Source organism: Ursus americanus, chromosome 22 (assembly GCF_024610735.1).
Source record: "Ursus americanus isolate L20-20 chromosome 22, mUrsAme1.1.p, whole genome shotgun sequence".
Classification (NCBI taxonomy): Eukaryota; Metazoa; Chordata; class Mammalia; order Carnivora; family Ursidae; genus Ursus; species Ursus americanus.
Window position 1 is genome coordinate 50,855,847 of NC_142148.1, and position 14,528 is coordinate 50,870,374.

Sequence of the window (14,528 nt, forward strand, 5' to 3'; positions counted from 1 at the left end):
AAACCCCGACCACAGGACCTGGGCTGGTGGGTGCGTCTCTCAGCCTCCCTGGTGAGGAGGTCACCATGCCTCCCGCTTTAGAAATCAGTTTTGCCAAATGTCCCACACGGGGCTGAGCTGCATTAAATCTCTTCACGTGTTTCCTTGACAGCCACTAAGTTCTCTGCCCATTTGAACCCCAAATTGACCCAAACAGCGTTTCTCAATGAATATGGGAAGGGAGGCCCAGGACGAGCCACATGAGAGCTCCCTCCCATGTCCTACAAAGACGTTAGTGCTCAGGGGATCCCAGAAGAAACCCTCAACCAGGCAGGTTGACACTCGGGTTCTCAAAGAAAAGGCACTCGCACTCAACCCTGCCACATTATTCGTCCATTGATCCTGCCTCCCTTGCCTCTCTTCAGGAAGCCATTGAGGATCTTTCAAAAGCTGTGCAGCAAGGACACCGCACAGGGCAGGAACCTGCTCATCAAGGTAGCCTGGAAGGTGCAGGTCTGGAAAGAGAGGAGGGGTGGGAGGGAACAGGGTCCTGCGAGGATGAAGTCGGGAATGGTCTGAAGCATTCCTTGGGGAGGGGAAGCCTTTGTCATGAATGTGGCGACAGCCTAGGTGAGGATGCCGTTGGCGGCGAGGGGGCAAGCAGGTGGTGTCCAAGCAGACTCCCTAGCCTAGACACCCTCTCTCTCTGTGTCGACAGCTGGTCCAGGTGGGGGCCTTTACAAACCTGGAGAGCCCAGAGGACAGACCTGTGCTCAGTGATGGGGTTGGGCTGGGTTGAGGGCCACAACAATGATGAGAGTAATAGGACCCTGAGTCCTCAGGAGACCATGGGAGATAGGTGGAGTTGTCACGTTTCCCGATGAGAAAACAGGCTTGGGGAGGCCAGGCTGCAAGCTCAAGGTCACACATGGAGTGAATGTTGGAGTGAGTTGTTCTGGAATCACTCACGGCCTGCTTCTGGATAATGGGGCCTCAGGATCAGTATGAGTTAGGTCAGATGTCTAGGTTCTGAAGTCCAAGATGGTGGGGGCAAGTGGCCTGAGGGTATGATGGTCTCAAGGAACTTGTCCTTGGCCCTGCAGGAGCGACCATCCAATAGATTTGCCACCCTGGTGATGGCCCTCCGGGGAGCCCAGAAGAGGATGCAGAAGAAGGTGAGTGTGCCTGAGGCCCAGGGCCTCCAAAGTCAGAGGAGGAGGAGGGCTCCTCCCTGAGGGCTGGAAGCCTCCCAAAAAGGAAAGATCAGGAAGGGGGGGGCCTTCCCACTCCAGCTGCGGCTTCTGGGGCCACAGCTTCTACAATTCTTATTTCAAAAGGACCAGGAGGAGGGTCCAGAGTGGTCCATAGAGAATGGGTTTTGTGGGTGGGGAGCGACCGACCTAGTGCTCCATTCCCTGGCATTTTTGAAAAGCAGGCCCTGAAGGTGATGAGGAGGAGTCTGATGTTCTGGGGGGGGAGGGGAAAGGGAACCCGTGGGGGGAGGCTGCTAAGGGTCCTAGGCTGCTCCACGTGAGCCCCTGGGGTGGGCTAGGAGGCTGGAGCATTTTCAGTGGAGGGTCCCTGTGGACACCAGAGAGCAGGGACTCATCCCAACCCTCCCCCTCATGACACAGGGTGTCGTGCCTTTCCTTGGCACTTTCCTCACCGAGCTGGTGATGTTAGATACCGCCATGGAGGACTATCTGGAGGTGGGTGAGCCTGAGGATTGTGGGGGAGGGACCAGAATCCAGAGGTTTGGGAGCAGAGCGCCCCTGTACTGAGCCCTGAGCTCTCAGGACTCGGCAAACCTCCCCTCATGACAGCCTCACGGCTACCCTGTGAGCCTGGGGGCTGTTGCCCATCTCAGGGATGAGCGAGGTGAGGCTGCAGTTAGGCCACGGCTCCCGGTGCCGAAGACTGGTGAAGCAGCAGAGCTTCCTGAAGGCAAAGCTGCGTGAGGTCTGTCTGAGTGTACCTCAGCCTCCCCCGGTGAGTTTGCCCGTGGGGGGAGAATGAAGTCAGGACCCTCCACGTCAGCAAGCACCTCAGTAGCCGCAGCAGCCCCTTCCTGCCTGAGGCTTCGGCCTCCCCTACTGTCTTCCGAGAGGGTGGTGCTGCAGGGTCCCGACCTGTAGCCAGTCCATCTGCCCCATGTCCTCCTTTCTCTGGACCCCAGAGCCTGGCCTAGATCCCAGGCCCACTATCTGTGTATGCACGGCCCCTCACGGGTCCTGGCCATGGTGCAGCATGAGAAGGGATGGGAATCAAGTGCTCCTAAGAACCAGGGGCCTCATTCTGATGGACTTTGTCTGCATTCCAGGAGAATGAGATCAACCACCACAAAAGAAATAAGGTGAGCATATGTGGCGCTTCCCGCAGGGAAGGGTAGGGAGTGGGCTTCAGAGATGTCCCTGGGAAGAACATTGCTTGGCTCCATCCCCTCCACCTCACATTTCCTGGGATCCCTTGAGAAGAAAGCAGTGCAAGTCCCATCCCGTTAGGAGATGGGGACAGAGCATGGCATCCAGGAGGACTTCCCGGAGGAGGGGCTACTGATACTCATCTCTGAGAACAGGTGGAGACCGGATGAATCTGCAGGGAGGAGGATGGCCATGTGTGCCAGGACCTGGGATGGGTGCCTGGTCCCGCTGCTCAACCCTCACCAGACCCTGCAGCTCCCCGCACCCCCCCCAGGCTCCCTATGCATCCTGTGCTTCTCTGTCTGCTCAGGAATACCAAGTCATTACGGACATCATGCTGCTCCAGGTGGCTGCCGAGAATTACACCCTAGAGCCCGAGGATCCTTTTTGGGCCTGGTTCCAGGCTATGGAGCCGCTCAGCGAGGCTGAGAGGTGAGGCCCATCAGGAGCTGGGTCGGTGAGGTTCGGGGTGGACTCTTTCTGCTGGCCACTCCTGGGATCCTCCTTCCCTGGGCAGCCTCAGGCCTTGTTGCCGGGGCGCCAGACTCCAGCTGTGGGCAAACACTGGCAGGGACTCTTGAATGGAAGCTCCTGGGCAACTCACAGGTGTCCCTCTGTCCTTAGCTACACCCTGTCCTGCCAGCTGGAGCCCCGGTCCTAGCTGGTCAGCAGCACTCAAGAAGGAGAAGAACTGGCCGCAGTCAACCTCAGGACTGAGCAAGTGTCCAGTGGCCCTGCAGGGATTCCTCAGCAGCTGCATCCTTGTGCCCATTGTCTCCACACCCCTTCCCCCCATCTATTTCCTTATGTAGGGGGCACCATTTAGTTGTTTTAAATAGTACCGTGATAGATTTGCATGTTAGGAGATTAAAGCCCTTGTTTTGTTTTAGAGCCCATGTGTGTGGTTTGGGTCTTTTACTTCCTGCAGTAATGGAAAACTTGCACAGTCTCTCATATTCGTTCCTGACCTAGGAAATCCCCCAGAGTCATCAGCTACTGTATGTGGGAGGAAGGAGAAGTGCCAGCCCTTCTCCCTAGCCACTGGAGGGCACCCCCAAATCCCCCTTACTCAGAGCACGGGTCCATTTCAGTCAATGAATTTGGGCAAACAGCAGAGACAGCCCCTCAGAACTCCTGAGATTTAGAGGTTGCAGGGACTTTCCCAGGAATAGCAACAACCACTGAAAGTGGGAGTCCTTAAGACTTGTATGCCCCAGAACTCCTTCCTGCCCCAGGACTGGGGTTGCCTTTCTCCGCTCTAAGGCCAGGAAGACTGTGTCCTGCTTCTTCCGTTGAGATGCTTTTTTGGTTTAGTGTTTGGTTTTGTATTGCCCCCGTATTTGGAACTTGTCGTATTGTAGTTCAATCTCTGGAACTGCATCAGCACCTAGTGGGGAAAAACACGGAAGGAGATCAAATCCTGCGTGTGAAGGGGACAAAGCCAGAGGAAGATAATTTGCAGATGGACTCAGGGCAGGCAGGACTTTCCAGCCTCAGTCTCCCCGTTGGCCGTTTACCAAGTTTGGAATCTTTCTGGGATTCTTGTCAGTGATCTCTGGATTCCCTTTCCTGCTTGTTTTGTGTGTTGGGAGAAGATGGGAGGGGTACCTTAAAGGGCACACCTGAGCCTGGTTCCATGAACATCTATGCTGACCTAGGAGCCAGGATTTCCAGCCTTCGTGCATCTCCTTATGCAGTTCTTCTGAAGCAGCAGTTCCCTCCAGGCCCCAGGCTCTGCGTCCGATCCATGGTAGCCACTGTTCCCTGGCTGGCATCTGCTGGATCAGGGATGGGTTCTCTCTTGCCAGGATAATGGGTCATATCGTTTTTTTTTTTTTAAGTTTTTTAAAACTTATTGGACAGAGAGCGATAGTAAGAGATTGAACAGAAGCAGGGGAGTGTGAGAGGGAGAAGCAGGTTTCTGTTGGAGCAGGGAGTCTGATGCAGTCCTGCATTCCAGGACCCTGTGATCATGACCTGAGTCGAAGGCAGAAACTTAAAGGCAGAGCCACGATGGTGCCCCATGGCCCATATCCTTGACCAGAGAAACCCACCCTCTCCTTGGTGGTCAAGGGGACTTTTAGGTCCATGTTGTTCTGAAGTCCATGTCTCAAACATTCTCTAGTTTACACACTTAGTCTCAGTTTCCACTCTTACACCAATTTGTCCAAAATTGGGTACTCAGCTTGAGCCCCCAGACCTACTGAGTCCCCTGCACATTGAAAGTGAGGAGATGAGAAGCATCTAGCATGCACGTGGTTGCCAAAACAAAGCAGAGGTAGGAATACTTCTATCAGACAAAACAGAATGAAAAAAAAAAAAAGAGTAGTAAGACACAAAGAAGGACACTGTGTCATAATCATGGAGACAATGCAACAAGAAGATAGAACAATTTTAAATATTTAGACACCCATCATAGGAGGACTCAAATACTTTTATAAAATAGTTAATAAGCGGTGCCTGGGTGCCACAGCGGTTAAGCGTCTGCCTTCGGCTCAGGGCGTGATCCCGCCGTTATGGGATCGAGCCCCACATCAGGCTCTTCCGCTATGAGCCTGCTTCTTCCTTCCCACTCCCCCTGCTTGTGTTCCCTCTCTCACTGGCTGTCTCTATCTCTGTCGAATAAATAAAATCTAAAAAAAAAAATAGTTAATAAAAAACAGCAGGCAACTAATTGACTGTAATGCAATACAGTAGGGGTTCTAACACCCCACTTCTATTAATGTGGACTTGATCCAAAATGAAAATCAACAAGGAAACAGTGGCTTTGGGTGATGCACTGCTTTTAACAGACGCATGCAGAGCATCCCGTCCTAAAACAGCAGAACACTCATTCCGTTTGCGTGCACATGAAACGTCCTCCAGAACAGATCACTATTAGGCCACAGAACAAGTCTCCACTAATTAAAAAGATGGAAATCATAGCATGCATCTTTTCTGACCACAATGCTATGGACTAGAAATCAACCACAAGAAAACACCAGGGAAGACCATGAATACATGGAGGTCAAAGAACATTCTCCCAAACGATTAGTGATTCAAGCAGGAATTCTAAGATGAAGTAAAAATTAAATGGAAGTAAAGAACAACGATAAGACATGGGTCCCAAAACTTTGGGATACAACAAAAGTGAATCTTAGAGGACGGGTTACAGCAATACAGAAGCAAGAACAATCTCCCATCCCATCACCTGACACAAAGGGATCTAGCATAAGAACAGCAGAGAGCTCTAGAGCAGGGGATCAGCCTTGGCGCGTTGGAGCTCTTGCTGTTGGGCCCATGCATAGCTTCCGTCCTTGCTCAATTTCCCGGCAAGGATGGTGTTCTTTCCCTTCTTCCAGAAAAATTCCCATCAGGGCCACTGGAGAATCAACCCTTTATGGAATTCTAGAATGCTAGAAACTGCCAAAAAGGCCCAGGAAACAACCATGCCTTCCCCATTTGGTATACCAAGGTGCTGATTAGCTTTCTCTTTGGGGAACATTCAACAGTGGTTTTTTGAGACATCATCTTAGGCCCGGATCCCCTGAGGATCTCATGAAAATACAGATTCTGATTCAGTAACACTGGGAGGGACCTGAGACTCTGCATTTCCAACATACTCCCAGCAGATGCCGAGGCTGCTTGTCCACGGACCACACTGAGAACAAGGAGCCAGCGGGCCATTCGACAAAAGTTATCTGTTTCACCAGTGAAAACAGAATTTTCAGCAACAGTTTGGTTACAATGAGGAGGCCTTTTTATTGTCAGGAAGATAAACAGCCAGGGCAGGTCTTTGTCCACATCGGCAGGCCTCTCCTGCTCTTCTCTTCCGGGGTATATGGAGGCAGGATGGAAGGAGGTCAATAGTTTATGAGCTTCTTTAGTTCAGTGGGTTTCCTTCCTGTGCCCTCCCGTATCTCTGCGATGTGTGCAGAGCACATAGTCCTTTCAAGAGGGGTGGCCGAGGCTGAAAGGGGGTAAGGTGGGAGCCTGAGCTCCTGAGTCAGCCCTGACACGTGGGCAGAGGCAGGCGCTAGGGGCCACTCTGTGTGTGGTGCACGGGCTCACTTGGAAATCCGCTAAGTGGGGCAGATGAGCCTGAGAGGTGTGGCATAAGACACTGCTATAAACTACACTGATTTCCCAAAGGATTTTGCAAGTGCTCACAAAAGTTTGAACCTGAGCCCTGTGAGTCCTTTAGGAACAGGGAGATTATGGTCAGGCTTTGCCACAGCCTAAGGGTGAGAACAACAGGGCCTTTGTGGAGTGAGGCATTCATATTGAAGATAAAATATTAGCTGGGTGGTCCGGGATAATGAAGGCATTTATTACCCCGGCCAAGCACAGGTATGTCAGCCTGATCCTCAGACTGCCTGTGCAGAGTCTGGGTTCATGAGGTCTCCAGAGGGGTGAGGCTGGCCACGTAAAGAGTTGGGATAAAGGCACCAATGACCAAAGCGGCTCAGGAGGACGAAAGAGTTGTGACCTGGGGATACAATGGAAGGATGGAATACCATTGCCCTGAAACTGAGACCGGTTTCCAAGAGTGTCCTTATAAACTCTGAACGACAGAGAAAATGGTCTCAATCCAGCCTCACAGGGAAAACACGTACCAGAAAAACAATGGACATCTATGAAGGGTTTAGGAAGCCAGGTGTCCCAGTGACCTGAGCACAGGCCCACAGTTGGCATGTGGGAGGACAAACCACTGGGTTGGCCATGACCTGAAAGTGACCTTGGAGCAGCCCATTGCCTTTCATTTTCCTCGTCTGCTGGGGACAGAGGTTGACTCTAGGTTCCGGAGTTGGCAGGCCTACAGCAGAAGGCAGATCAAAGTACATACTTACTCCATTCCATTCTGTTTACAAAAGATAATTTGGGGGCCCCTGGGTGGCTCAGTCAGTTAAGCGTCTGCCTTCAGCTCAGATCATGATCCCAGGTGCCTGGAGTCAAGTTGCACGTCAGGCTCCCTGCTCAGCAGAGTCTGCTTTTCCCTCTCCCTCTGGCCCTGCTCGTGCTCGCGCTGTCTCTCTTAAATCAATAAATAATGAAAAAATATTTTTACAGAAAGACAATTTGGAAGCCTTGGTGGAATACCTCTCTAAGAATGCCAGTTAAGGAGTAGAATTTTCCAGAATAGGAGTACCAAATGGGCCAGGTACCACACCCCCTTATCAGCTCTAGGGGAAAATTTTTTTAAATTTTTTTATTATGTTATGTTATTCCCCATACAGTACATCATTAGTTTCTGATGTAGTGTTCCATGATTCATTGTTTGCCTATAACACCCAGTGCTCCATGCAATACGTGCCCTCCTTAATACCCAGCCCCGGCCTAGCCCAATCCCCCACCCCCTCCCCTCTGAAACCCTCAGTTTGTTTCCCAGAGTCCATAGGGGAAGACGTTTTTAAACAAACACAATTTGATGAGTTTTGACACATGTATATACCCATGATAATGAACATAGTCATCATTCTCAAAAAATTCCCTGATGCCCTTACAATCCTTCCCTTCCCCAACCGTCCCGTCACCAGGTAATCACTGGTCTACTTTCTGTCTGTCTGTTTATTTTTATGCAAGGGTGCTCTTTATTTTTTTATTTAAATCCAATTAATTAACATATAATGTATTATTTGTTTCAGAGGTAGAGGCCAGTGATTCATCAGTCTCATATAATACACAGTGCTCATTACATCACGTGCCCTCCTTAATGCCCAGCACCTGGTTACCCCATCCCCCACCACCTCCCCTCCAGCAACCCTCAGTTTGTTTCCTATGATTAAGAGCCTCTTATGGCCTGTCTCCCTCTCTCTCATCTTGTTGTATTTTTCCTCTCTTCCCCATGATCCTCTACTTTGTTTCTTTAATTCCACGTATGCATGAGATCATATGATAATTGTCTTTCTCTGATTAATTTATTTTGCTTAGCGTAATCCCTCCAGTTCCATCTACATCATTGCAAATGGCAAGATTTCATTGTTTTGATGGCTGAGTAGTATTCCATTATACATACCACGTATATACATTCCATTCCATATATACCACATCTTCTTTATCCATTCATCTGTCAATGGACATCTGGGCTCTTTCCATAGTTTGGCTGGTGTGGACATTGCTGCTATAAACATTGGGATGCAGGTGCCCCTTCGGGTCACTATATTTGTATCTTTGGGATAAATACCTAGTAGTGCAATTGCTGGGTCATAGGGAAGTTCTGTTTTTAACTTTTTGAGGAACCTCCAAATTCTTCTCCAGAATTAGATACCAGTTTCCATTCCCGCCAACAGGGCAAGAGGGTTCCCCTTTCTCCTCATCCTTGCCAACATCTGTCATTTCCTGACTTGTTAATGAGGTGGTATCTCATTATGATTTTGATTTGTATTTCCCAAGTGATATTTAACATTTTTCATGTGTCTGTTGTCCATTTGTATGTTTTCTTTGGAGAATGTCTATCCTCGTCTTCTGCCCATTTCTTGCTTGGATTATTTATTCTTTGGGTGTTGAATTTGAGAAGTTCTTTATAGATTTTGGATATTAGCCCTTTATCTGATTAAGACATTTGCAGATATCTTCTCCCATTCCGTGGGCTGCCTCTTAGTTTTTTTGACTGTTTCCTTGGCTGTGCAGAAGCTTTTTATCTTGATGAAGTCCCACAAGTTCATTTTTTCTTTTGTTTCCCTTGCCTTTGGAGATGTGTCATGAAAAAGGTTGCTGTCCTAGAGGTTGCTGCCTATGCTCTCCTCTAGGATTCTGATGGATTCCTGTCTCACACTTAGGTCTTTCATCCATTTGGAGTTTATCTTTGTGTATGGTGTGAGAGAGTGGTCAAGTTTCATTCTTTTGCATGTAGCTGTCCAATTTTCCCAACACCATTTGTTGAAGAGAGCGTCTTTTTTCCATTGGGTATTCAGTCCTGCTTTGTGGAAGATAAATTGACCATAGAGTCGAGGGTCCACTTCTGGATTCTCTGTTCTGTTCCATTGATCTATGTGTCTGTTTTTGTGCCGGTACCATACTGTCTTGATGATTACAGCTTTGTAATATAGCTTGAAGTCTGGAATCATGATGCCTCCAGCTTTGGATTTCTTTTGCAATATTACTTTTGCTATTTGGGGTCTTTTCTGGTTCCATACAAGTTTTAGGATTGTTTGCTCTGGGTCTATGGAAAATGCTGATGGTATTTTGATAGGGATTGTGTTGAATGTGTAGATTGCTTTGGGTAACATAGACATTTTAACAATATTTGTTCTTCTAATCCATGAGCATGGAATGTTTTTCCATTTCTTTGTGTCTTCCTCGATTTCTTTCATAAGGTTCTATAATTTTCAGAGTACAGACCATTTACCTCTTTGGTTCTGTTTATTCCTAGGTAATTTAATGGGTTTTTTGGGCAACTGTAAATGGGATCGATGCCTTCTCTTTCATCTGCCTCATTCTTAGTGTATCAAAATGCAACTGACTTCTGTGCACTGATTTCATATCCTGCCACTTTGCTGAATTCCTGTATGAGTCCTAGCAATTTTTGGGTGGAGTCTTTGGGACTTTCTCCATAGAGTACCTTGTTTGACTTCTTCTTTGCCAGTTTGGATGTCTTTTCTTTCTGTTGTCTGATTGCTGAGGCGAGGACTTCCAGTACTATGTGGAACAACAGCAGTGAGAGTGGACAGCCTTGTCATGTTCCTGACCTTACGGGAAAAGCTCTCAGATTTTCACCATTGAGGATGATATTTGCCATGGGTTTTTCATATGTGGCTTTTATGATGCTGAGGCATGTTCCCTCTATCCCTACACAGCAGAGAGTTTTTATCAAGAAAAGATTTTGTATTTTCTTAAATGCTTTTTCTGCATCAATTGAGAGGATCGTATGGTTCTTGACCTTTCTTTTATTAATGTGGTGTATCACATTGATTGATTTGCAGATGTTGAACCATCCTTGCAGCCCAGGAACAAATCCTAAATGGTCACGGTGAATTATCCTTTTAATGTACTGTTGGATCCTATTAGCTAGTATCTTGGTGAGAATTTTTGCATCGATGTTCATCAGGAATATTGGTCTGTAATTCTCCTTTTTGGTGGGGTCTTTGGTTTGGGGATCAATGTAGTGCTGGCCTCATAGAAAGAGTTTGGAAGTTTTCCTTCCATTTCTATTTTTTGAAACAGCTTCAGGAGAATAAGTTATTAATGCTTCTTTATATGTTTGGTTTCCGCTGGTAGGCCATCTGGTCCTGGACTCTTGTTTGTTGGGAGATTCTTAATTACTGCTTCAATTTCTTTGCTGATTATGGGTCTGTTCAGGTTTTCTATTTCTTCCTGTTTCAGTTTTGGTAGTTTATATGTTTCTGGGAATGCATCCATTTCTTCCAGATTGCCAAGTTTGTTGGCACATAATTGCTCATAATATGTTCTTATAATTGTTTGTATTTCTTCAGTGTTGGTTGTGATCTCTCCTCTTTCGTTTGTGATTTTGAGTCCTTTCTCTTTTCTTTTGGATAAGTCTGGCTAGGGTTTATCAATCTTATTCTTTCAAAGCATGAGCTCCTAGTTTTGTTGATCTGTTCTACTGTTCTTTTGATTTCTATATCATTGATTTCTGTTCTAATCTTTGTTATTTCTCTTCTCCTGCTGGCTTTAGGCTTTATTTGCTGGGTTTTTTCCCCATCTCCTTTAGGAGTAAGGTTAGGATGTGTATTTGAGAATTTTCTTGTTTCTTGAGAAAGATTGGTATTGCTATATACTTCCCTCTTAGGACTACCTTTGCTGCATTCCAAAGGTTCTGAACTGTCGTGTTTTCATTTTCATTTGCTTCCATTTTTTTTTTTAATTCTTTAATTTTCTGCTTGGCGCCTTCATTCTTCAGTAAGATGTTCTTTAAGCTGGGGCGCCTGGGTGGCACAGCGGTTAAGCATCTGCCTTCGGCTCAGGGCGTGATCCCGGCGTTATGGGATCGAGCCCCACATCAGGCTCCTCCGCTATGAGCCTGCTTCTTCCTCTCCCACTCCCCCTGGTTGTGTTCCCTCTCTCGCTGGCTGTCTCTGTCTCTGTCGAATAAATAAATAAAATCTTAAAAAAAGAAAAGATGTTCTTTAAGCTCCATGTATTTGTGGTCTTCCAAATTTTTTCTTATGGTTGACTTTAAGTTTTACAGCATTGTGGGGACACCTGGGTGGCACAGCTGTTAAGCGTCTGCCTTCGGCTCAGGACGTGATCCCGGCGTTATGGGATCGAGCCCCACATCAGGCTCCTCCACTATGAGCCTGCTTCTTCCTCTCCCACTCCCCCTGCTTGTGTTCCCTCTCTCGCTGGCTGTCTCTGTCTCTGTCGAATAAATAAATAAAATCTTAAAAAAAAAAAAAGTTTTACATTATTGTGGTCTGAAAATATGTAGGGAACCATCCCAGTCTTTTGGTACCTGTTGAGACCTGATTTGTGACCCAGTATGTGATCTATTCTGGAGAATGTTCCATGTGCACTTGAGAAGAATGTGCATTCTGCTCCTTTAGGATGAAGTGCTCTGAATATATCTCTAAAGTCCATCTGGTCCAGTGTGTCATCCAAAGCCCTTGTTTTTTGATGCAAAGAGTGAGATCTTGTTGATTGTTGATCTTCTGCTTAGATCATCTGTCCATTGCTCTTTGCAAACTGAAGGGTAAGAAATCAGAGAAAGACAAACCTTATGAGACTCTTGACTCTGGGAAACAACCTGAGGGTTGCGGAAGGGGAGTTGGATGGGCGGATGGGGTAACTGGGTGATGGGCATTAAGGAGGGCACGTGATGTAATGAGCACTGGGTATTATATGCAACTGATGAATCACTAAACTTCACCTCTGAAACATATACTATACATTAATTTTTTTAAAAAAAAAGCAGGTAGATAGAGCAATGGAACAGAAGAGAGAGCCCCCAAATAAATTCACACATACATGGATAAATGATCTTTGATGAGGGTGCCAAGAGTACACAATGAGGAAAGGATAGTCTCTTTAACAATCAACAGAATGAAAAGGCAGTCTATAGAATGGGAGAATCCAATTGCAAACCTTGTATCAGAAAAGAGACTAGGGGCCCTGGGTGGCTCAGCTGATTAAGCATCCAACTCTTGATTTCAGCTTAGGGCATGATCTCAGGGTTATGAGTTCAAGCCCTGCTTTGGGCTCCATACTCATTTTGGATTCTGCTTGAGATTCTCTACCTTGTCCTCTGCCCCACCTACTACTTGCTCACTCTCTCTCTAAAAAATAAAATCTTTAAAAAATAAAAAAGAGGCTAATATCCAAAATATATAAGAAACTGCTACTAATCATTAAAATAAAAGTGTTTAATCCAGGGGCGCCTGAATAACTCAGTTGGTTAAGCATCTGCTTTCTGCTCAGGTGATGATCCCGGAGTCTTGGAATCAAGTCCCACATCAGGCTCCCTGCTCAGCAGAGTCTGCTTCTCCCTCTGACCCTCCCTCCTCTTGTGCTTTCTCTCGCTCTCTCAAAATAAATGAATCTTTTAAGAAAGTGTTTCACCCAACATAAAAATGGGCTAAATATTTCAATAGACATTTTTCCAATGAAGAAATACAAATGGCTGACAGACATATGAAAAGCAGCTCAGCATCATTAATCATCAGAGAAATCCAAATCAAAGGACAATATCATGTCACCTGTTAGGATGGTTTATATATATGTTGGTAAGAAAAGGGAAATTTGAACATTCATATACTGTTAATGAGAATGTAAAATGGTACAGCCATTATGGAAAACAGTACTGAGTTTCCTCAGATAATTGCAAATAGAACCACCATATGATCCAGTAATCACATATCTAGGGATACATCCAAAGGAAATGAAATCAGTAGATGACCCTAGTATTTGTTATGATAGTCACCAACTCCTGTGTCGTGTTGAATTCAGAGGAAATAATTTTATCTTCCATCACTATTATGTTAACTATAAACTGTAAGTGTCCTTCATCAAGTTGACAAAGTCTTTCTTAATTCTTATTTTGCTGAGAGTTTTTAAAATCTTGAATGTATGTTGAATTGTCCTAAGTGCTTTTTCTGTATCTGCTGAAATGATCAAGATTCTTCTTCTTCAGTCCATTGACTTGGGAATTACTGTATCAGTTTCCCATTGCTGTAACCAATTACCACAAATGTATTGCCTTCAAACCTCATAAATATAGTGTCTTACACTTCTGCAGGTTAGAGTCTCATATGGGCCTCACTGGACTAAAATAAATACGTCTGTAGGGTGTTCCTTTTTGGAGGCGCTGGGAGAGAATCTGGTTCCTGGCTTTTTCTAGCTTCTAGAGGTTGTCTACACTCCCTGCTTAGTTGCCCCTTCCACCTCTAATGCCAGCAATAGCTGACTGACTGTCCCACATCCTAGTGGACTCTTCTGCTGCACTTCCACTTTTCATGACCTTGTGACCACTTGGATAATCCAGGATCATCTCCTGATTTTAATGTGAGCTGATTGGCAACCTAATTCCATCTGCAACTTTAATTCCCCTTCCCCATGTAAGGCAACACGTGGGCAGATTCCAAGGATTAGAACATGGACATTTGTGGGGGGCATGATTCTGCTAGAGATGGTACCCAGGGCTGAGTGTCAAGGAGCAGGGACATATATGAATGCAGGAGCCCATCTCCCCATGGTGCCTAGGGAGAGAATAAGAGGGACTTAGGGTTGCCCCTTTCTGGAATCTCAGGGAGCAGAGCTCTTGAGCATCTATACACGACCTGTGCCCCTCTCATTGTGCTCCTCACTTTCTGCACAGATGAGAGCTGAACTTTTCTGGGTGGAAGATTTGTGGGGGGCCCCTCATTCAGCTCTGGTCCACTCCCTCATTCACCCAACTCACTGTTCTACTTGTCCCTCCCCCATGCCAGGGTCTGTGGTCCAGGTGGGGTTGACTCAGCCACCCTCAGTGTCCAAGGGCCAAGGAGAGATGGCCACCAACACGTGCACTAGGGGAGCAGCTCAGCTTCAGCAACACCTGGGCTTTGTTGCCAAACTCCTGACCCCCAGATTTGCAATTGCCTCTCAGAAGAGCTTCCTGGGCTCCAGGTCAGGCAGCCAGGCTTCTTGATCTCTGGGCTTCAGCCTGGGAAAGAGGCTGATTATTACTGCTTAGTGTGGGACAGCAGCTTGATGCCT

General features: G+C 46.8%; 1 protein-coding gene across 1 annotated transcript in view; it reads right to left on the reverse strand.

The window, feature by feature from the left end:
• Window positions 1-4,709: 4,709 nt before the first annotated feature.
• The window catches only part of LOC148108139 (uncharacterized), a 485,477-nt gene continuing 475,658 nt past the window's right edge, over window positions 4,710-14,528 (reverse strand). The window contains exon 11 of the mRNA XM_087853856.1: window positions 4,710-12,020. The gene's annotated coding sequence lies outside the window, so the exon portion shown is untranslated. The remainder of the gene's footprint in view (window positions 12,021-14,528) is intronic.